The sequence below is a fragment of the Cyprinus carpio genome, unplaced genomic scaffold, assembly GCF_018340385.1.
Source record: "Cyprinus carpio isolate SPL01 unplaced genomic scaffold, ASM1834038v1 S000006675, whole genome shotgun sequence".
NCBI classification, from domain to species: Eukaryota; Metazoa; Chordata; class Actinopteri; order Cypriniformes; family Cyprinidae; genus Cyprinus; species Cyprinus carpio.
Window position 1 is genome coordinate 847,556 of NW_024879293.1, and position 24,564 is coordinate 872,119.

Sequence of the window (24,564 nt, forward strand, 5' to 3'; positions counted from 1 at the left end):
CGTTAAAATATGATTGACGATTTTTAGAGCCAGGGACCAAACCTTTCCAAAGCCCCGATAATTATACCAGAGTTTAAGACTAAAGTTAATGTTGTGGGAGTGTTGAACATAATGCGCTTGTTTTATTGATACAAACGGTCCACATTATATCATATTGTGTTCTCCAGAACATAAGTCTCAACAGGTCAAACTTGTGTTGTTGATAGAAAAAACTAAGAACAACAGAAACAGATAAGTCTCATCGGTGTAGAAATCATATTTTATTATTACATTCAGAGGAAATTTAAAACAGTCCTACCAGTAAATAAACTAAACATTAACAAACATTTATTTTACTTCCCCTCATTCCAAATCCTTTACATTTAATGGTCTTCAATACAGAAATAAAATGGGAAAATATATGTATATAAAAAAAATGCATAGCCCTATATATAGTGCTATTCATTACAAACAAAATTACAAAACGTATTTAAAACTCAAACTGAGAGTGCTCTCTCCTCTCTTTCAGTGTGAAGTCGTGAAGTTTGATTGTTGAACTATTATTTATTATACAGGGTTTGTAGGGGTGCGCGGGGAACAGAGTAATGAGGGGTTAGTTGTAACACACGTGTTTTGAATATTTCTACACATGCTAGCAGAACAAAATTTACTGTATTTACTAGTTACCATATCAACACTATATCAACAGTATATAGAGAAAAAAACTGCACCAAATCTCAAAAATCTTTTGAAGATATAGTAAAAGTACATTTTTCATCGTAGTTTTTAGTATTTATTTAAAATGAGGTAAATCTTCTATTATTTTAATCTCCAATCTGTTATTTATCAGTTTAGATAGTTTTTAATGCTTTGGTAACTAGCAGAAGACAGTAATCAGTTTTAAATCACAGTTGCACAGATGCGGCTCGTTGTAACACTGCGTTACAGTCTGATGTTCTGTGACATTAACAATGTAATTTACACTGTTTACTTTATTTAATTTTAATGAGAAACCACGAGGAACAGGTGAATAAAGACTGACAGTCAATGTTTAATGCTCAGAGGTGTATTATTTCAAGAAATGTAAAGCATTTCTGCTCATATGTGGGCCGTCCCAAGAATGGTTGCAATTTGTCCATTGTCAAACTCCAAAATCAGATCTTTTTAATTCTTAAAAAACACCGCTATTTTATTTAAAAAAGTTAATAATTTCATTTTATTGACAAAATATTTTTAGTTTGTCTTGTATATTTTTTCATTATATCAGATGATATTTTAAGCTGTCATATGGGCATATTGTCACATTTGACTTCCATTTTTTGAGGGTATATAAAGAAAAAAAGTATACACTAATTATGGAACAAAGCAATGTATTTGTGCTAGACAAGGCATTCTAAAGGCATTATAATGAGTGCATAATGCATTATAAAAAAATATATGTTGTATCATCTCATGACTGTTCATAAGAACAGTTTTAATGTATTGTAATATTTTCTTATTTGTGGTTATAGCTTTTAAGAGTATGATTATTTATAACACAATGAACACGAGTTCATTATTATTAACTAGCTCACATAAAAAATGAACATTAGCCTCACAGAAAACACAAATAACACTCAACACCTAACCACTCACAAGATGTCGTAAGAAACTGTGCAGATCTTAAATAAACCTGTCACATATGATATAGTCTATTATAAATGTAAAGGTAGATGGTGTTATAAATAATCATACTCTTAAAAGTTATAACCACAAAATACATAAGTATTATATTGTATTATAATTGTTGTTATGTTTATTCATGAAATGATATAACATATTATAAGGTTTTACTGCCTTAAGAATACCCTTTGTTACGGCTCATAATCATTTTAAGGCTCGTTAATTCAAACAATTAAATAAAAGGACACCACCGAACATATTAAAAGAAGCAAAACCCCTGATGTGAATTTCAAGATGCCTTTATTTAATTAATTTATGGAATTCAAATCAAACATTCAGAAAATAATGGGCAACAATTCACAAAGAATATTTCTGAACACAATCTAATGGATGATAACAAAGGAAAAAATAATCAGCTCACGGGTAGAGAAGCTAAGAAAACAGTCTCCTAACTACACCTGTTCTCCGAATAAAGTTCTTACTGACTCCTGAAATGAAAATAAAAACAGGTGAGTCTTCCGGACCCCTGCTTCCCTCGCTCAGTTCTTACTAAATAAACAAAACGTGAACTGATAAATAAATACACTACCCGCTACTGATAAATAAGAAATATATCACTCATCAAAACACAAATTTACAAGTTAAACCTGAGCATAACATAAACCAAAACAACACAGCCTCCAAGAGGAGACGCTTGTGAGAACAAAGGGAAGCAGAGTAACAGAGAGAGAACGCCATTGTCGTCTCGGAGCCTTTTATCAGGAATCCCTGAAGACGTCACATGATTCTCACGTAATAAGAACTCTGCCACAACGCCACCTACGGACTCATAAGATAAATGTCACACAGGTGCACATAACACCCTTATAATGTATTATAAATATGGGCTTCATAGAAAGTGTTACCAAATTTATTTTATATTTTTTTCAAGAGTTGCAGATCTCCACCAAAATATTCATCCAAAAAAACATAGACCTCTATATAAAAACTGAGTCAATGATAAATTGGAAATGTGGTCAGCATCCTGCAACAGTTTTCTATTTTTTATTTTCTTTAATATTTTAAGTCGTAAAGTAAGCAGGATGTGTGTCAATCAAGATCTAACAGCAGCTGCAGTACAAACCTTTCATAATGCTTTATCTGTCAACGGCTTTCCTTGTATATTTAAAAAAAAAAAATAAATAAAGAAATAACATGTCATGGCCCCTTTAAAGAATCAGGGAAGGGTTTCTGAGAAAGTTTTCACAAATCAGAATAGTGTATATGAGCTTATGACTAGATGATGACTAGTAAAAGAGCCTATGACTAGATGATCATCGTTATTCACTTTGTGTTTATTTTTGTGTTTATTAGTGAAGTGAGAGTGAATTGAGAATGATTGAATGTGATTGTGAAAGTGTCCACACATCAGGATACATATAAAACAAGTGATTAAGGATTGTCTCACACTCCATGTTTGTTGGAAATAGCTGTGAATCGTGAAGAACACCTATTTTTCACATTCCTATTTTTCAAGTCAAGCAGGTCAAGATGACACTGGTTACAGTCTCTTAAGTGTCCAACTTTTGCAGCTATACGTATTATACAAAAAAAAAAAAAAAAAAAAAACCTGAAACCTCAAACTATCTTCACGTGATACCAAAACCATCAGTGAATACTATCACACAGACATGAGAAATATAGCTATAAAAACCTTCTTTAATGCCTAACCCAAATTAGTTGACTTCACTAGAAATTTGCGAAGAAACCTGTTGCACTGAACCATTTTAGTTTTTGCACAAATTGAAACTAAACATATTTAGTTGAATTAACATTGAGCCTTAAGTTTATTCAGTAGACAAATCAAGTTTACATTAATAGTCTTTACTCAAAATCATTAGTTCACACCAATTAATATTTGGAATATACTGTATGTTCAATTCAATTCAATTCAAGTTTATTTGTATAGCGCTTTTTACGATACAAATCATTGCAAAGAAACTTTACAGAAAATTAAGTTTCTACAATATTTAGGAGTAGCTAAGTAGCTATCAGTGGTGACTGTCAGTTTAAGTGCATACGGAGAAATGTTCAGGAAAAATCAATAAAAGACGTAAACAAACAGACGCTTAACACTATTAACAGCAATTATGCAATCAAACTTATAGCAAAATGTGGTAGTATGTTGCATAAAAATAACTTTTGTAAGTTACAACTACAAATATATATATATATATATATATATATATATATATATATATATATATATATATAAGCAAATAACATTAACAAATGTTTTTAAGTAATGATATATATTATATCTATGTAATGTCAATGTAATTAGACAGATTTTGAGATTTATTCTATTAAACATTGTTTCAAATAAATTGGAAAAAAAAAAAAAAAAGAAAAAAACGATTTCAATGCACAATTTTTTTCAGCCACAAGACAAGTAAAAAATAAGCTTTGAAAGCGCTTACTAACAATTGTAACTATTTTGTAGAAGAAACATGAACACAGTATTCAGTAAATATATGCTATATCCCTTGTGAATGCCTGGATATCCATTAAAAAAGGCAAGCCTCTGTAACTTTAAACTTGGCTGAAGAATTGTGAACACACATTAACTGAGCACTAACAGCACAGATATAGAGTGACAGAACACACTTGAAAAAAAAAACTAACAGCACTTCTCATTAAAGCTTCTCGGATTCTTTACTTTGTAAGCTGTTTTTTCAGTGTTAGCAGCCTGGGTTTGGTCCAACATGAGAAGTACCTGTTGATGAACTGGAATGTGTTCTTCATAGATTTAGGATAGTTGAGATGTAGTGCGTGTGCAAGTCCATTCAGAATGCACATAGCTTTTGGCAAGTCATCAATATTGTCCATCACAACTTCTCCTTGATAATGATAATCTTCAGTGAGGCTGGACTGAGATGGAGAGAAGATGAGAGCATGTCACCTTCGTGCTCAATGAGGAGGATTCCAGTGTCTTCAGAGTCCTAACAACATAAGAGCACAATCCTGACATTTCTCATTTCATAACCATCAGTAATGTTAAGCAATTTGTTATGTCTGCTGGAGTTCTGTCTTCACAAGGATTATTTAAATTCTGGTAACATGGACTTTTAATGTAGGAACAGAAACTTATGATGTTCCATTATAAACAATTTACACAAAAATGAAAATCTGCTGTTAATTTACACATCCTCAGGCCATCCAAGACGCAGCTGAGTTTTTCTTCAGTAGAACCTTAAAATATTATGAGCTTTAGCTCTGGTCCTTGGTGATTCATTTAACGCAAGTGAATGGCTACCATCACTTGGAGTAAAAAAAAAAAGTCAAAACATTATTACCAGTGTCTCTTGACGATACATTGAAGTAATATGACGCAAAACAATCAGTCTGTGCAAGAAACTGAACAATATTTACAGCATTATTACCTTTAATACACAGCCCCAGCAGACAGTCCTGAGTAGGTTGGGAATCGTTAGAAATTCCGGTTCCAATTACAATTCTATTAAAATAATTAAACAACTATTATAGACATAATGGTAAGGAAAAATGCACAATACTCAATGCTCAATACTGTTTATTACTTACTGTCAACTTAATTTAAAGGTTGGCAATGTCAAAATTCAACATATATTACAGTATACAAATTTTCTGGTTCCATTTAAATGAACTATTATTATGTTTTTTTTTTACTATTTTACCTTCATTGAATGTAGTGTTGCTGGAAGGTAGTAAGTAATGTTGAGTAATGCTAGTCCATCAATCAGCATGTACTTCAAAGTTGATGTTTTTTTTACACGATCAATAACATTTTGCTTTTTTTTTTTTGCTTTTTGCAAAACCACGTGCAGTTATCAAAGGCACGAGAGCACGTACAGTCGTGGGAAACATGTGTTCGGTAGTTAAAGACGCGACGCATCACTGGAATCAATGTGCTCAGTAATTAAAGAGGCAGGACGGTCTTTCTGTTATTTGGTTTGTGACATCCTTTACAGGAAACACCGGGTGGAAGGCTGCTCACAGCGCTTGGTCACGTGTCGCTCCAGAACCGTTTTCAGAACCGAAACTTAGAAATTGCTCACGGTTCCGGTTCTTAACAAAAAACAGAACCGGTTCTGAATAAGAATGGAATCTTCAAACATCGCGCGCTCACTGCTCAAACGTGTTCGAACGGGGCTCCTCCCCTTACAAAAACTCAACACATTAAGCTATCTCTACAATCACTGCATTCAATATTTCGTCTAAATACTTACAACTAATTATATGTAGTAATGTCAACGTTTTTTACAAAAACAAGAAAGAATAAATAATGACAACTAAAAAATTTTTATTTTAGCGTGTACTTTAAGTGTCTACGGTTTATTTTGCCATTTTGTGCATTATACAAATGTCTTTGGAAAGTAAATCAGCAAATTTCAGATCATTTAAAAAAGGCAACTGGAAAATACAGTATAGAAAATGATTTTGGGATACTTTGGAGATCCCTGTTGTTATGATCTTGTAAGTTCATTAAAGAAAACAGCTTCACAATTGAAAGGCAACGTTGGTAGTTTATTAGCGGTTACAACTGTGACGTGCTGCCACCACGCACACTCCCAGGGCATCTACCCCATACTGCACATGCGCAGACATATATCACTAAAACCCACACCGGGTTCCAATTACTATAATCATTACATCTTCCCCTTTTTTTTTTTCTTTTTTTTTTACACCAATGACAATCATAAATCTTAACCACACTTAGCACAATTCATAAACAATGTTATTTTTGGCAGGTTTTTTTGATTTAGTCTTAGTCTTAGTCTTGAGACGAAAATGCTTAATAGTCTTAGTCACATTTTAGTCATTTGAGTCTTTCATAGTTTTAGTCTAGTTTTAGTCGACGAAAAGTCATTGCATTTTAGTCAACTTTTAGTCACTACTTTTAGTCAATAGTTTTAGCCAAACTGTAGTTACCAGAATTTATTTTGGTAGCGATTTTATATGTATCACGGAGTGACTTTGTAAGGGCGGAACTAAAAAATGACGCCCGGACCATAATTCTCAAACACCGGGAACTCCGGGAAGAGGGTTTTATTGATCGCAGGTGGATAGATGAACGGGGCGATCGTGGATTGGGCAGTATGAAGAGAAGGAGGAGTATAAAGAGGGCCTCAGAAACTGCAGAGGGCGGGGAAAGTTCTTTGTTTTATTTCAGCCGATACGGCGAGAGAGTTGGAGTGTTTGGGCGAGTACAGTGGAAAGAAGGCAGAGGATATTGTTGGCTGGGCAAAGACGGAGACAAGGGTTTGGCAGAAACAGACACCGGGCTGAGTATATTGGAATGTCTACTTAACTGTGAAATGCTCCATGGACATGTGTAACAAATTCTGAGTGGTTGAAAACAGGAAGACTCACTGGAAGTATCGCCGAAGGAGGCCTTTTCGACAGGGCACGTGGCAGCAGGAGAAGTATCCAGGAGCTGGAAAGAAGAGGGAAAAGAGACCTCGTGTAGTAACGGTGTGAGTACCCTAAACCATCGTACAGCAGTATCATCATCTAGAGTGAACCATCTGTGAGCGTTTTGTGAGTTTGTGGCATAGTATGTGAGCGGCCCCACTGTGGAGGAGGATTGTGGGTGAGCCGGGACCAGTGAGCGAGAGAGGATGTTGGGCTGTTGTGGCGGCAACGTTTTAAATCTGAATATTCGTGGCATCAGTGTCTTCACGACTTCCAGGAAGAGTCTTTGGTCAGACGGGGGTGTTGACCCTAAATTCACCAGAGTGTGTGGAGTGCAGTGGGTGAGTCTTTGTCCTTTGCTGTGAGTGTATACACTTGAAAATTGCAGTGTTGTGCTGTGTTGTGTCGTCAACAACCACCTTTCAGGCCCGACGAAATCCTGTGAAGGAAGTGAATACCGAGGCGGGCGAAGAAAACATCTCCAATTATATGCCGTCGATGACATCCTGACCCTTCTTCCCCACGTGACGGTGGTGGGAAACAATTTCAAGTAAGAACAGTGTGGATCTATTGGGAAGTATTAATGGTGAGGAGTTGGCTGCTGTAGGAGGAAATCAGCTGTGCGTGTATTATTACCTGCTGTGGAGTTCTTCAAAGGTTCGCCCCTGTCTAGATCTCTTGACTTGTCGGTTGGTAGAAAGAAGAGGGAAGCGTTCGACCCATCCAGTGTAGTACACCCCGGGTGAGACAACTTACCTGTGTGTGACGCCAGCGGAGGCCGTGTTCGGCCCAACGCAAGTTTTCGATCCGCCTCTCTATCAGCAGTTGGTAGAAGCCTCAGAAAAGGAACGTCTGACGTCTATTCCCTCGAAGGTCTGTGAGTTACATCACTTCCTGTTTCCCTGTATATTCACCGTAAGCGTATGCCCAAAGCTAAAGTCAGCATATTGTGTTGTACACCCACCTGTCTGCCCAGAGTAAAGTCCCAGTTATATTGGATGTACTTACCTTATGCCCAAAGCTAAAGCCAGCATATTGTGTTGTACACTCGCCTGTATGCCCAGAGTGAAGTCCCAGTTACATTTGATGTACTTACCTTATGCCCAAAGCTAAGGCCAGCATATTGTGTTGTACACTCGCCTGTATGCCCAAGTGAAGCCCCAGTTACATTTGATGTACTTACCTTATGCCCAAAGCTAAAGCCAGCATATTGTGTTGTACACTCGCGTGTATGCCCAAGTGAAGTCCCAGTTACCTTTGATGTACTTACCCTATGCCCAAAGCTAAAGCCAGCATATTCTGTTGTACACTCGCCTGTACGCCCAGAGTGAAGTCCCAGTTGTATTGGATGTACTTACCTTATGCCCAAAGCTAAAGCCAGCATATTGTGTTGTACACTCGCCTGTCTGCCCAGAGTGAAGTCCCAGTTGTATTGGATGTAATTACCTTATGCCCAAAGCTAAAGCCAGCATATTGTGTTGTACACTCGCCTGTCTGCCCAGAGTGAAGTCCCAGTTGTATTGGATGTACTTACCTTATGCCCAAAGCTAAGGCCAACATATTGTGTTGTACACTCGCCTGTATGCTCAAGTGAAACCCCAGTTGTCTTTCCTAAAGGACTTACTTGTGCCCCCGAGTGAAGAGCCAGCGGCCCCTCTGTCCACTATCCGTGTCCAGTCCTGTTATACTTACCTTTATGCTCTTGTGCAGATCTAGCGGGTCCCTTTGAAGCGTCTACCTGCATGTCGACTCGTCACTCAGGATACAGAGACCGTGGAAAGCCCCTCCCGTACACTTACCAGTACGGTTTTAGTTGGATCCCGGCAGCCCTTGGGCAGTTCCCCCAGCATCTGGATGACCGGGAGTATAATCCGCTGGGTCGACTCGGAGTTCGTCAAAAGTAGCAGCAGGTATCCATTGTGCATCCAAACTCTCAATACTTACCACTTGTATCTGTTACGTCCAGGAAAGGAGAGGGCCCTGGACAGTCGTCCTGCAAGCCAGAACAAAGGGGCACTTGTGAATAAGCTGATTGTCGTCACATAGCCAGAAGGAAAGAGGAGTGAAGGACTCACCTGAGATCTCCCGTGACGGAGTCTAAGAGACTCGAGACTGTTACTCTCCAAAAGGAGGGTTGGATTTTAGCCTCCCTTCCCCATACCCTTTTTTTTTAGTAATTTAATAAAGTCTGTTTTAATATTTACTTACCGGCTCTCGTGTGTCATTGGGGTGTTCTTGGGACCTCCTCGAGGTGGAAATTAGGAAGGGGCGTGACTCACAACATCTGTGGTCCGCTCTGACCTGTGACAGATTTTTGGCGTAGTCGGCAGGGTTCCACCTCGGGTTGAGCGACCAAGGTTCCCCAATGGCCGACAACGAGTTGCCAGAGGCCCTACCCCGAGTCATGCCAGTGTTTATGGGGAACCCCTGGATCCAGAAGTACGGCGGAACTGAGTCTGAAGTACGATTAGCTGAATGGAAAGCTCAGATTGAATATCTGGCCGGGATTCAAGGGTTGAGTGCGGCACAGCAGCTGCAGTTTGTTCTTAATTCTCTAGAGGGGGAAGCGCGGCGGGAAGTCCAGGCCGCCCCAGAAGCCGTCCGAGCCACCGCTCAAACCGTCTTCCAGTTCTTGACGGAACAATATGGCGATACCACCCCAGTAGCTGTCCTTAGAGCACAGTTTTTTAACTGTAAACAAGGCCACCGACAATCCATCAGAGCTTTTGCACTGCGACTGCGAGAGCAGTTTACGAGGCTACAAGGACGTCAAGATCATGGTATCGGGGACGGAGAGACCTTGTTGAGGGATCAATTTCTGCTGGGGTTGAGAGAAGGCCCAGTACGTCAGAGCCTGCGAGTGCAGTTCCGAAGAGACCCTGAGCTTACATTCGAGGACCTGAAGAAGGAGGCGGTGGCTCTGGAGATCGATCAGGCCGAAGTAAAAGACCCCCCTGTGTGTGCGGCCGTAAGTGGCACTGCAACGGCTGCTCCAGAAGTAGCAGACTGGAAGCAGGCCCTGAAGTTGGAACTCCTCAAAGATGTCCGTGAACAAATGACAGAGTTGTCTAAGACCCTTTTGGAGGAACTGCGACTCGGCACTTCGAGGCAAGAGGCAAGGCCTGCCCCCCGAGACCGTGTGTATTCAGATGGTGGCCGAGATCCAGGAAGGCGACCTAGCCGGCCTACCCGCCCTCGATTCGAGTGGGATGAACAAGGGCGACCGATTTGTAACCGTTGCAGAGAACCTGGCCACTACAGTCGACAGTGTGGTCCCCGAAGAGGCTCGAGGGGGGTTTTTAGGTCGACCGGCCACAGTGGGTCGTGTGGTCGGGACCCCCTTAGATGACCCATCTATAGAAGCTGGCTCGAAGGACAAGATGATTGGGCATAGCCCTGTGGTGGAGGTCCAAGTGTGTGGCATCAAGGTACAATGCCTCGTGGACACTGGATCGCAAGTCACCCTATTTTCTGAGAGTCTGTCACAAGAGCTGTTTGGGAAACAGAATGTGCAAGGAACAGAGGCCCCCTGGCTCACCCTGAAGAGAGCAAATGGGTTAGACATCCCCTATATTGGCTACAGACTAGCGGACTTGGAAATTCACGGAATTGTCGTGCCCCAGAAAGGAGTGATCATCGTCCAAGACCACTGCTTGGGAACTCATAGAGCCCTCTTAGGTATGAACGTCCTCTCCGAGTGTTGGGAGGAATTATTTCGGGCCAAGCCCGTTCAGAAAATACCGCCTGCAGAACGACACGAATGGGAACGTGTTGCGGCTGATTGTCCGCCGGGTGCAGATGACCAGGGTTCGGAGGGACCGGGAAGAGACTGGTCGAGTAGCTTGCCGCTATGCACTGTCCGTACCGGCCCGAAGTGAGGCCATAGTATGGGTAAGGGTCCCCCAACAAGAACACGGGCCAGAAGGCTGGGTACTGGTAGAGCCCCATTTGGATTGTCAGTATGTGGAAGTGGCCCGAGGACTGGCGGTGGTTCGACGAGGACGAGTTCCGGTAAAGGTACGAAATGAGAAGCCCTGTGCCATACATCTACATAAACACCAACGTTTGGCAAGAGTAACGATGGTGGAGCCCCATCAAGTGCGAGAAGAAAGGGACGTGAGTTTCCGCCAGGTATGCCCCACAGTGGTCGAAGTGGGCCTGACTCAAGTAGATTCGCCCTCCAGGAGGGCTGGGGAAGAGGTGCCCGGCCATCTATTGGGCGAATCCCTACGAGGAGAGGAATTGGAACAGACTCAGACACGTAAGCTACAGGAACTTCTAAGGAAGTGGCAGCATGTCTTCTCTGCCCATGATGAAGATTATGGATGTACGAACATAGTGAAACATCGGATCCCCACGGGCGAAGCTGGACCCAGTCGCGAGAGATATCGCCCGATACCACCTACTTTATATACTGAGGTTCGGACTCTGCTACAAGGTATGCTCGACCAGGGGATCGTTCGAGAAAGCAGTAGCTCGTGGGCGGCTCCTATTGTACTGGTGCAGAAGAAGACAGGGGCCTGGAGGTTCTGTGTCGACTACCGAAAACTGAACCAAGTGACTAAGAAGGATGCCTTTCCATTACCTAGAATTGAAGACTCACTCGCCAGTTTAACAAAATCAGCTTGGTACTCCACGTTGGATTTGGCCAGCGGATATTGGCAGGTGCAGGTGGAAGAGGTAGACCGGGAGAAGACCGCCTTCACGACCCCGTTTGGTCTTTTTGAATGGGACCGGATGCCCTTTGGCCTTTGTAACGCCCCGGCCACGTTCCAGCGGCTCATGCAACGGTGTTTGGGAGGTCAGTTGATGGAGTCCACACTCGTATATCTTGATGATGTGATTGTCTATTCCCCAGACTTTGAATCCCATCTGCAACATCTGGAGAAGGTCTTTCAGGCGATGGAGAGGTATGGGTTGAAGCTCCAACCAGACAAGTGCCACCTGCTGCGGAGAGAGGTCAAGTTTTTGGGCCACTGTGTGAGTGCCGCGGGGGTTTCTGTGGACCCGGAAAAGGTAGCAGCAGTACGAGAATGGAGTGCCCCAAAGACAGTGAGGCAAGTGAGATCATTCTTGGGCTTTGTAGGATACTATCGACGGTTTATCAAAGATTTTTCTAAGATCGCAAAGCCCTTGAATCAGCTGCTGTCCGGGACGGGACGCCCTCGAGGCCGCGGTTCCCCTGCCATTACGTGGAGTCCCGAGTGTGAGACTGCCTTCCAACGGCTGAAGCAGGAGCTGTTGCAAGCCCCGATTTTAGCCTACGCTGACTTCACTAAACCCTTCGTTCTTTACACAGATGCCAGCAACCTCGGCTTGGGGGCAGTGCTAGCCCAACGGCAGGAGGGAGTGGAACGGGTCATTGCGTATGCTAGTCGGAGTCTTCATCCCGCTGAGAGGAACGACGCCAATTATAGTTCCTTCAAACTGGAGTTGTTGGCATTGAAGTGGGCACTCAGCGAAAAATTCAAAGACTACCTCTGGGGCGCTCAGGTAACAGTGATCACTGATAACAACCCGCTTGTGCACCTACAGACAGCGAAGCTGGGGGCTGTGGAGCAGCGGTGGGTGGCCCAGCTAGCGAATTATGATTACCAGCTCCAGTATCGGCCTGGGCGAGAGCACACCAACGCCGACGCCCTGTCCCGACTCCCGGCGGTGGGGAATTCGAGGAGTCCATCGGAACCAGTATCAGACCAAGAAGAGGAGGGGTACATGGTAGGCGTGGTGGAAGCTCCTGGAGGTCAACGAGAGGTGGTGCCCGTAAGTTGGGGATGGGACCCCCGCCGATGGAGGGGGAGGCAACAAGGAGACAGAGAGGTGAGGACCCTGAGTCAATGGCTGGAACATGGCCGAAGGCCAACGCCGGCGGAAAGGCAAGCCCAAGTTGGGACAGGACGAAAGCTGCTGGGGCAATGGACGAAGCTCAAGTTGAGAGATGGAGTATTGTGCAGAATCATCAGAGATCCGGGGCTAGATGAGGAGATCTGCCAGATTGTGGTACCAGAAAATCAGGTACGAGCTTTATTAGCGGCTTACCATGACCAGCTGGGGCATCAAGGACAGGAGAAAACTGTGTCCCTTCTGCGCCGACACTTTTATTGGCCAGGACTAGAAGCATCAGTGAGTGCTTTCATCCAGGCGTGTCCCCGATGTACTCTATTTAAATCAAGGCAAGAGGCCAGAGCACCGATGGTCCCCATTAACGCAAAAGCCCCTCTCCACATTGTAGCTATGGACTTCCTGACGCTGGGCCGACCCATGGACCGTTACCAGAATATTCTTGTGGTCACTGATCTGTTTACGAAATATGCTTGGGCTGTTCCTACCCTAGATCAGACGGCTAACACCACCGCCACGGCCTTGTGGAGGGCTGTCTTCCAGCCGTTCGGATGCCCCGAGTTCCTGCATTCGGACCAAGGACCCAACTTTGAGTCTCGAGTGATAAAGGAACTGTGCCAACTGTATGGGTGTACGAAGACTCGCACTACTTCCTACCATCCCCAGGGTAATGGGGGGTGCGAGAGGTTTAATCAGACCCTGCTGGGCCTACTGGGCACATTGGACCGGGACCATCAGGACGACTGGGTGAGTGCCTTGCCAAATTTAATCCAGGCCTACAATAACAGCGTACACAGTACTACGGGGTATGCCCCTACTTATCTAATGTTTGGCAGACATGTGCGGATGCCAACAGATCTGATGTTGGGAACGGCAATGGCCGAGGAAGAGGTGAGCCTGACAGAGTGGGTGGGCTGTCATCATCAACGCCTCCATTTTGCTTACGAGCAAGTCACCAAGCGGATACGAGTGGCCGGAGAAAAGAACAAGCGGCTATATGATCGGACGGCACGAGAGGCCCCCCTACTCCCTGGAGAAAGAGTACTGGTGCGGGACCACAGGCGACGAGGTAAAGGAAAGTTGAGTGACCGGTGGGAGACCACTCCATATGTGATCCAAGGCCAGCAGCGGCCTGTACACGATTCGCCCAGAAGGGAAGGCCCCGTGTACACGATTCGCCCAGCCCCGTGGAGGAGGCTCCAAAAGAGCCGGGCACCGTAGACCGTGGATTGGGGGATGGGCCGTAGTCCCACCGCAATATGATCCGAGGGGCCCCTGTCCAGAGTTGAAATTATCCTAGCCCCCCTACACCCGTGGAGGAGGCTCCAACGGAAGAGTCCGAGTGACCCGAACTATGCGGAGAACCCGGGAATTCTCAAACACCGGGGGAAGGGAAATTAGGGTTTTATTGATCGCAGGTGGATAGATGAACGGGGCGATCGTGGATTGGGCAGTATGAAGAGAAGGAGGAGTACAAAGAGGGCTTCAGAAACTGCAGAGGGCGGGGGGAAAGTTCTTTGTTTTATTTCAGCCGATACGGCGAGAGAGTTGGAGTGTTTGGGCGAGTACAGAGGAAAGAAGGCAGAGGATATTGTTGGCTGGGCAAAGACGGAGACAAGGGTTTGGCAGAAACAGACACCGGGCTGAGTATATTGGAATGTCTACTTAACTGTGAAATGCTCCATGGACATGTGTAACAAATTCTGAGTGGTTGAAAACAGGAAGACTCACTGGAAGTATCGCCGAAGGAGGCCTTTTCGACAGGGCACGTGGCAGCAGGAGAAGTATCCAGGAGCTGGAAAGAAGAGGGAAAAGAGACCTCGTGTAGTAACGGTGTGAGTACCCTAAACCAATCGTACAGCAGTATAATCATCTAGAGTGAACCATCTGTGAGCGTTTTGTGAGTTTGTGGCATAGTATGTGAGCGGCCCCACCGTGGAGGAGGATTGTGGGTGAGCCGGGACCAGTGAGCGAGAGGATGTTGGGCTGTTGTGGCGGCAACGTTTAAATCTGAATATTCGTGGCATCAGTGTCTTCACGACTTCCAGGAAGAGTCTTTGGTCAGACGGGGTGTTGACCCTAAATTCACCAGAGTGTGTGGAGTGCAGTGGGTGAGTCTTTGTCCTTTGCTGTGAGTGTATACACTTGAAAATTGCAGTGTTGTGCTGTGTTGTGTCGTCAACAACCACCTTTCAGGCCTGACGAAATCCTGTGAAGGAAGTGAATACCGAGGCGGGCGAAGAAAACATCTCCAATTATATGCCGTCGATGACATCCTGACTCTTCTTCCCCACGTGACGGTGGTGGGAAACAATTTCAAGTAAGAACAGTGTGGATCTATTGGGAAGTATTAATGGTGAGGAGTTGGCTGCTGTAGGAGGAAATCAGCTGTGCGTGTATTATTACCTGCTGTGGAGTTCTTCAAAGGTTCGCCCCTGTCTAGATCTTTTGCCTTGTCGGTTGGTAGAAAGAAGAGGGAAGCGTTCGACCCATCCAGTGTAGTACACCCCGGGTGAGACAACTTACCTGTGTGTGACGCCAGCGCCAGCGGAGGCCGTGTTCGGCCCAACGCAACAGTTTTCGATCCGCCTCTCTATCAGCAGTTGGGTAGAAGCCTCAGAAAAGGAACGTCTGACGTCTATTCCCTCGAAGGTCTGTGAGTTACATCACTTCCTGTTTCCCTGTATATTCACCGTAAATGTATGCCCAAAGCTAAAGTCAGCATATTGTGTTGTACACCCACCTGTCTGCCCAGAGTAAAGTCCCAGTTATATTGGATGTACTTACCTTATGCCCAAAGCTAAGGCCAGCATATTGTGTTGTACACTCGCGTGTATGCCCAAGTGAAGTCCCAGTTATATTGGATGTACTTACTTTATGCCCAAAGCTAAGGCCAGCATATTGTGTTGTACACTCGCCTGTATGCCCAAGTGAAGTCCCAGTTACCTTTGATGTACTTACCTTATGCCCAAAGCTAAAGCCAGCATATTGTGTTGTACACTCGCCTGTATGCCCAAGTGAAGTCCCAGTTACCTTTGATGTAACTTACCCTATGCCCAAAGCTAAAGCCAGCATATTGTGTTGTACACTCGCCTGTCCGCCCAGAGTGAAGTCCCAGTTATATTGGATGTACTTACCTTATGCCCAAAGCTAAAGCCAGCATATTGTGTTGTACACTCGCCTGTCTGCCCAGAGTGAAGTCCCAGTTGTATTGGATGTACTTACCTTATGCCCAAAGCTAAAGCCAGCATATTGTGTTGTACACTCGCCTGTCTGCCCAGATTGAAGTCCCAGTTGTATTGGATGTACTTACCTTATGCCCAAAGCTAAAGCCAACATATTGTGTTGTACACTCGCCTGTATGCTCAAGTGAAACCCCAGTTGTCTTTCCTACGGACTTACTTGTGCCCCCGAGTGAAGAGCCAGCGGCCCCTCTGTCCACTATCCGTGTCCAGTCCTGTTACACTTACCTTTATGCTCTTGTGCAGATCTAGCGGGTCCCTTTGAAGCGTCTACCTGCATGTCGACTCGTCACTCAGGATACAGAGACCGTGGAAACCCCCTCCCGTACACTTACCAGTACGGTTTTAGTTGGATCCCGGCAGCCCTTGGGCAGTTCCCCCAGCATCTGGATGACCGGGAGTGTAATCCGCTGGGTCGCCTCGGAGTTCGTCAAAAGTAGCAGCAGGTATCCATTGTGCATCCAAACTCTCAATACTTACCACTTGTATCTGTTACGTCCAGGAAAGGAGAGGGCCCTGGACAGTCGTCCTGCAAGCCAGAACAAAGGGGCACTTGTGAATAAGCTGATTGTCGTCACATAGCCCAGAAGGAAAGAGGAGTGAAGGACTCACCTGAGATCTCCCGTGACGGAGTCTAAGAGACTCGAGACTGTTACTCTCCAGAAGGAGGGTTGGATTTTAGCCTCCCTTCCCCATACCCTTTTTTTTAGTAATTTAATAAAGTTTGTTTTAATATTTACTTACCGGCTCTCGTGTGTCATTGGGGTGTTCTTGGGACCTCCTCGAGGTGGAAATTAGGAAGGGGCGTGACTCTCAACATCTGTGGTCCGCTCCGACCTGTGACATTTAGGAAGGGGATTTATTTATATATTTTTTTGTTTGATGAGGCATGTTAAGTCTGATACAATAGAGATACAAATTAAACTCTTTTTTCAGACACAGTGGGTTTTACTTAACATGTATACATTTATTTAACATCTTTTGTTGGTTAACATTAATGACAGATAGGTATTTGATTTGGAATGCTGTCCTTTTAAGACGGAAGGCATGCATGAAATACTGACACACGTTCAGTTTTCACCCACCTTTTCACGTTCACTTAATCCATAACCTACTGTATTTACGTGAGATACTCTACACGATAAACATTTGGACTGTTGTGTGTGTGTTTGAGCGCTGAGAACTGATCGCGTGCTGTATATGTGAACTGAGGAAGTGGAGCATGCACGCGCGCGAGAGAGAACACTTCTATCAGCGTGATTTCGCCTATCCCGCCTTCACTAACTTTAAGTTAATCGACAACGAATTGTGACTCCCGGGAGTCACAATTATCCATACCCCTTCGGGTGCTGAGGCCATTGTTTCAGATCGCTAGTTCGCGTTTTTGTAGTCTATCCATCCACTGCGGCTGCTATACTGACTAGATATGCAAACGCCCCTTATCCGATCGCAATCCAATGACAGGGACGTACATTTTGAAAGACAAAAGCCTATAGGATGCATTTTGAATGTCTGGTAGTCCTCAAATAACATTATAGTCCAGTCTCGTCTAGTTAACGAAAACGCGGCATAAATTTCGTCATAATTTCGTCATCAGATATTATTTTTAGCTCGTCAACGTCTCGTCGTCGTCACAGAAAAAATGTTCGTTAACGAATATTTTTCGTCGTCGTCTTCGTTAACGAAATTAACACTGTTACAGAAAAAATTTTTTTTAACGATTATTAAATATACAATAAATATTTCAGCATGTTTCAATTATTTCATCATGTGTTGAAAAATCTCTCTCAGCATGTTTCAATAAGTCTCTCAGGGCATTTTCCGTACCCGAACAGATCTTCTCAGAGGTATCTCAGTCTTTTCAACTTGCTCTGTTTGTTCCTACCCAGCAGACACATCTGTCAACAAATGTTGACGATTCCTCCTTAACACAACACCACTTGACATTTCAACATTGTAAGATCTTGGTTGAATTTGTTCAAGTATAATGCCTTTCTGACTCCACAGATTGGATCTATCTTTGAGTCTAACCTCCTCGCCAACACAAAGCTCAGGCAACTGACGAGTTCTTTTATCGTAATAGGTCTTCTGCTTAGCCCTCTGATATTCTTTGTATTTCTTGACTTTCTTACCATGTTGTGTTGACAATAGATTCTCCGACACAGGCAGATTAGAACGAAGACGTCGACCCATCAGAAGATATGCTGGGGAATATCCACATTCAAGAGGTGTACTACGATAAACAAGCAGTCCCATGTAAAAACTACTTCCATCATCTCTTGTCTTTTGCATTATTCTCTTTACTATTCCAACAGACTTTTCCACAAGACCATTGGACTGCGGAAAATTTTGGACTAGAAGTTGTATGTCTAAAATCCCATTCTTCTGCAAAAGTACGAAAAGCCAGCATTAATAAACTGAGGGCCATTATCAGTAAAGACTTCCTTTGGTACTCCATGTCGAGCAAAAATTGACTTCATGCATGAGATAACATTTTCTGCCGTAATTGTACTTAACATACACACCTCAGGATACAATGAGTAATAGTCAGTAACCAAAAGGTAATTTTTTTCCATGACACGTAAAGATGTCTGCTCCTACTTTTTGATATGGTCTTTCAGGTACTGGATGTGATTGTAGAGGCTCTCTTGAATTATTATATTGATGTTTAATACACGTCTGGCATTTTGACACAACAGTTATAATATCTTGATTAATTCCTCACGAGCTCTCTTCTTACACTTCTCAATGCCTAAATGGCCTTCATGGATTTTCTCCAACATCTTATTCCTGAGACTTCTGGGAATCACTATTTTGTTTCCTTTATACAAAATGTCATTACAAACAGACAATTCATCCTCACAGTTCCAAAACTCGTACACCTCTGCAACACAGCTTTCTTTTTTATCTGGCCAACCATCCATGACATATTTTTTCACCTGTTGGAGCACTTGATCTCGTTCCGTCTCTTTACCAATTAACTTCAACTTGGAGTCAGCGACAGGCAAGGTTTCCAGAACCATGTTCACAGATACTTGAATATCCTCAGTCAATTTTCCACTAGATGAAGAAGTTGGATCCACAGCTCTGGACAGGGTGTCAGCCACAAACATTAATTTTCCTGGTGTATAACACACACAGTTAATGCATAACGTTGTAAATTAATCATCATCCTTTGAATTCTTAAAGAGCAATTGTTTAACGATTTTTTAAACAACGCAATCAATGGCTTATGATCAGTCTCCACATAAAAGGATTGTCCTGCCACAAACTGATGAAACCTCTCACAAGCAAAGGTAATGCTAAGCAATTATTTTTCAATTTGTGCATACCTGCATTCCGCATCATTCATTGAACGCGAGGCATATGCAACAGGCTGCCAGGCTCCATCATAATTCTGAAGCAGTACCGCTCCAAGTCCTGTCTGTGAGGCATCAGCTGAAATTTTAATGGAGCGTTCAGGATCATGAAATTTCAAAATTGGCTCTTTTGTTTAAAATCACCTTCAAATCTTGCCATGCCGCTTCTTGATTATAACTCCACTCCCAGTCATTTTTTTTCTCTATCAGCCATCTCAGTGGTGCTATTTTTTCAGACAGATTAGGGATAAATTTACTCATGTAATTCAACATTCCCATGAATCTCTGGACATCCTTCTTACATTGTGGTCTAGGCATATGTTCAATTGCAGAAACCTTCATGGGATCTGGTCGCACTCCCTCACTACTGACAATATCACCAAGAAAGGTTAATTCTGTTACTCCAAATTGGCACTTTTCTCTATATTCAACTTCAAGTTTGCACTTCTTCTAAAACTTTCCTTAGCCTTGCGTCATGCTCTTCTTTTGAAGCTCCCCAAACAATTCTATCATCTATTGATGTATCAACACCATTCATGTGTTCATATATCATATGTACTGTTTTATGATATACCTCAGGAGCCGAATCAATTCCAAAAGGAAGCCTCAAAAAATGATATGTTCTGTTTTGTGTTTTAAATGTGGATAAGTTTGATCTAACATCATCCAACCTCAACTGCCAAACTCTGAAGATGCATCGAGTTTGCTGAAATATTTAGCATTTGCAAATTGTGCCATAATCTCTTCACGTGTTGGAAGCTTAAAATGCTCTCTCCTAATAGCTCTGTTCAAATCTCTGGGATCAAGACAAATCCTCAACTTTCCATTCTTCTTATCAACGATCACCAAAGAACTAACCCATTCAGTGGGCTCATCAATTTTCCGTATCACCCCTAGAGTCTCCATTCTGTCCAGTTCTTCCTTTTAATTGTTGTTTAAGTGCAAACGGTACTTTTCGACATGGATGGACAACTGGTGGGACGGTTTCATCTACTTGGATGTTGTGCACTCCTGGCAAGCAACCCAAGCCTTTAAACACATCCTCATATTCTCTTAAGACGGAGTCATATTCAGAATTATTGGTCTCTTCAACAACTAACACTCTTCTCACCAAATTCAGTCTCTCACAAGTAGCCAAGCCTAAAAGTGCTGGAACTTCCTTTGGCACCACCACAAATGACAAATGATGCGTCTTATCCTTATATAACACATTTTCCTTTCACTGGTATATCTGTTCCAGAATATCCAGTTACTTTCACTTTAACAGGATGCAATTTTGGCCTTGGTTTCAACTTGCTAAACTCCACTTCCGACATTATATTCACTTGGGCTCCTGTATCCAGCTTACAGGCAATTGTGTAATCGTTAATTTGTAGATGTACAATCCAGTCTTTCTGATCACTTTCACAGTCGGTTACTGCATCAACATAAAATTCTTCCACTTCACTCTCAGTAATTGTATTCACTTGGTTAAAAGATCTCTTGCTTTTACAACAACGTGCATAATGATTATTTTTATCACATTTGTTGCACTTTTTACCATAAGCTGGACATTTTCTAGGCGGATGTTGCATCCCACACCGATCACATATTCGTTGACGCTTCTCATCTGTACCTCTGCCCCTTTCACTGAACATTGAATTCTTTACACTTCCACTAGGTAGTGTCTGACATTTCTTTACAACATCCACAGTACAGGTCTCATTTAACAATTCTTTAGCTTGTGTCTTTACAGTTTCCGCTGCTCTGCAAAGCAAAAGCGCCTTCTCTAAATCCAAATCTTGTTCCCTGAGCAATCGCTCCCTCAATCCATTATCAGGTATTCCACACACAATTCTGTCTTTTATAAGAGAATCTGTCAACTCACCAAACTCGCACGTTTTACTCCTATGTCTCAACTCTGTCACATATTGATCAATGGTTTCTCCAATTCTCTGCATACACGTGAAAAATCTATGCCTTTCATAAGTAACATTCCTCTTCGGGATACAAAACGCTTCAAATTTATCCATTATTGGCTGCAACTTCAAACTCTCCCCTTCTTCAAAAGTGAAATTATTATATACCTCCAATGCTTCATCACCCACCACATGAAGAAACAACGACGCTTTCATCTTTTCCCCTTTACGATCTCCATCAATTGCAGATAAGTACAAGAGAAATCGTTGTTTGAATCGTCTCCAATTCTCAGAAACATTACCGGTAAGTTGAAGTTTCGGAGGCGGCTGCAATCCTTCCATTGTGTGTTTGTAATCCACGTGTGCATGCTCTCTTAACTTTCCTTCTTAGCTTTCATATTCCGCTCCATTCCATACGTTCCTTTCAAAAGCCACTTCTGACACCATGTTATGATCTTGTAAGTTCATTAAAGAAAACAGCTTCACAATTGAAAGGCAACGTTGGTAGTTTATTAGCGGTTACAACTGTGACGTGCTGCCACCACGCACACTCCCAGGGCATCTACCCCATACTGCACATGCGCAGACATATATCACTAAACCACACACGGGTTCCAATTACTATAATCATTACACCTGTTCTACTGTATGATTCATCTGAACTAACATTCATCTCTTACAGATCCAGATAAAACAATGACAGCAGACCCAAACTCTCAGAATCCCTCGACTAGAACAACACGGAAAACTACAGGTACATTGTCATCATCTGTGCAGTGCATTATGCTAGAGTTATCTTGTGTATTAACTGATTACAATATGATTGTCATATTCGACAGTGTGTTTCATCTGAACTAACATTCATCTTTTACAGCTCCAGCTAAAACAATGACAGCAATGACTCCAGTCCACAACACATAAATGGGGGTGGGGGGGTGGCACATAAATATACATTGCATCCCATGTTATTAAGTAAAGATGATTCCAGCAGAACATCATTCAGATCTAAAGCATAAAGCTCTGAATTTCAGCTGCATGAAGAAGAGCAATAGACAATAAATCAGTCACAGGACATCAATCAAAAGTCAGAGGTCACAGTGGTTGAAACACATTCCTCCTCCATCGACGCGATGGTTTTTGTCTTTCACTGTGAGTATGATGGTGATCAGTGGGCCGTCCCGTCCCTGACTATGACTGTCTCTTCTTCAGTGATAGTGATTTCTGCTGCTGCTGCGTCTGCTGTTTTCCTGGCTGCTGTTCTCTGGCTGATCTGCAGAAAAAGAGCTGGTGAGTTTCAGATTTACTCCTTTATAACAATTAAAATCTGCGTTCAGATCTCACTGTAATGATCAGCAAACAAGCACATCATGATCAGATTGTGTGTATCACAGAAACATGTGGATTATGTGACTCTGAGATTCTCAAACTCAGCTTTATTCCTGTAATGTCAATCTCAAAGAGTTATCAAGTCAAACAAACATTGTTTCATTCAATTCATTGCTTCTTGCCTCAACATCATTAGCTTTGTGAACGTTCTGTGTTTGTATGTGTCTTTTATTATAAATAATAATTTGAGGCATGTTTTTTCAGGTAATAAAAGAGAGACTGATGAATCGGTGGTGAGTTCAGTAATAACAGTGATTTAGATCTGATTTCTGTCTTTAAAGCTCAATAAAGTGTGATTCATCAGTTTTTAACTGTTTGTTGTCTGAAGGTCAAAGATGAGAATGAAGTTAAAGTGACATATGAGACGATCAACATGTCGTCCACTCCTGCTGCTGCGAGAGACAACGTGAGTCAAACCATTAGACATTCAGTTCTGTTCTATAATGTCATATTATTTGAAATATTACAGTGACAGACATGTCTGTTCTGTGTGTTAAATGTTTAGGAGCAGACAGATGATGTGACTTACTCTGAAGTCTCTTGTTCCAGTAAAAAGCCAGTAAAATCACTCAAAGTGAGTAGACAGCAGCTCATTCTCTTGTTCTGCATCACTGACTGCTGTTCAGAGAAAAGCAAGCACAGCAGCTTCTCTCGTCTATACGCTGCGGAGATGTAGTTCTGAATCTGAATCTCAGATAAATGAAGCTTTATCAACATGTGGCTGCGGTTCAAACACTGACGGAGAAATTCTGTGCTGTTCTTTCAGGATCAAGATGATTCAGTGACTTACGCTGCCATCAGAGGAACAGAAAATGAGCCGCTGGGTGAACTTTACGCCACTGTGAACAAGAACAAGAGCTGCACAAATCTAGGTTCATGATACAGATCACTGCATGAGCTCCTCGTATCAGCAGCAGATGTGACGTTTCCACGACTGCTGAGATTCACGATATATTTGGAAGAATTATACGAAACATATGTCAGATATTTGTTGAATTGAAAAGCAAAATGCTGTAAAAAAAAAAAAAAAACTGTGAAAATGTACAAACACAATTTAAAATGAAGGTGATGTTACTGTTGATTTGTGTATTTAAAGACTGTTTCTTATAGACAGTAGTCTGAGAATTACATCAGTGTCTGTTTAAATTATATTCTTTGTCACAAAATTAAATATCAGTTATTTCTTTTTCTTTTTTTCCACATGTGACAAAGAGTCATGGGCTCAAATTAGTTCTGTTCCAGTAAGATGATTGTTTTGTTTTCATTATGTTCATTCAAATACTGTGTGTAGTCAAATACAAAAAAAAATCTCATGACTGTATCTCTCTGTTTGCTTCTAATGTCAGCTTGCTCTTGTGACAACTTACCCCATATATTGTGACGACAAGGGAACTTTTTTTTTTTCTGGGCAATAATGGAAGGAAGTGTTCAGTTGCCTTTTTGTTTTTGGAGTTGGTTAATCATCCTCTGCTGAGATCTTGAGAGGTCTCATTGATTTGATTTACAGTCTATGTTTCAATGCATTAGATCAGTTATTATTTGCAGAAATGAATTTAAATGGAAATTGATCCTTCTTTATTTTGTGTATTTAACATGCTGCTTTTCCATAATTGATAAATAGTCAATGTCTGGTCTAAATGTTTTATTTATCTTTTATTTATTTCCCTGTGTTACATGTTGTTCTAGAAGCTGTTACAGCCGGATCCATCCTACTGCTCTCTAAAGAGAGAGATGTTAAAATTAACTCATTGTGTCAATGTGAAA

The 24,564-nt window shown here is 42.4% G+C and overlaps 2 long non-coding RNA genes and 1 pseudogene across 2 annotated transcripts; 2 read left to right on the forward strand and 1 right to left on the reverse strand.

Moving 5' to 3' along the window:
* LOC109092172 overlaps positions 1–24,564 on the reverse strand; it is a 1,055,107-nt pseudogene that overhangs the window by 53,154 nt on the left and 977,389 nt on the right.
* LOC122144444 lies at positions 22,397–23,156 on the forward strand. Its single transcript, XR_006159710.1, has 3 exons — positions 22,397–22,701; positions 23,005–23,033; positions 23,129–23,156. It is a non-coding gene; the product is annotated as an uncharacterized LOC122144444 (long non-coding RNA).
* LOC122144439 lies at positions 23,179–23,831 on the forward strand. The gene is made up of 3 exons (XR_006159703.1): positions 23,179–23,206; positions 23,306–23,374; positions 23,567–23,831. It is a non-coding gene; the product is annotated as an uncharacterized LOC122144439 (long non-coding RNA).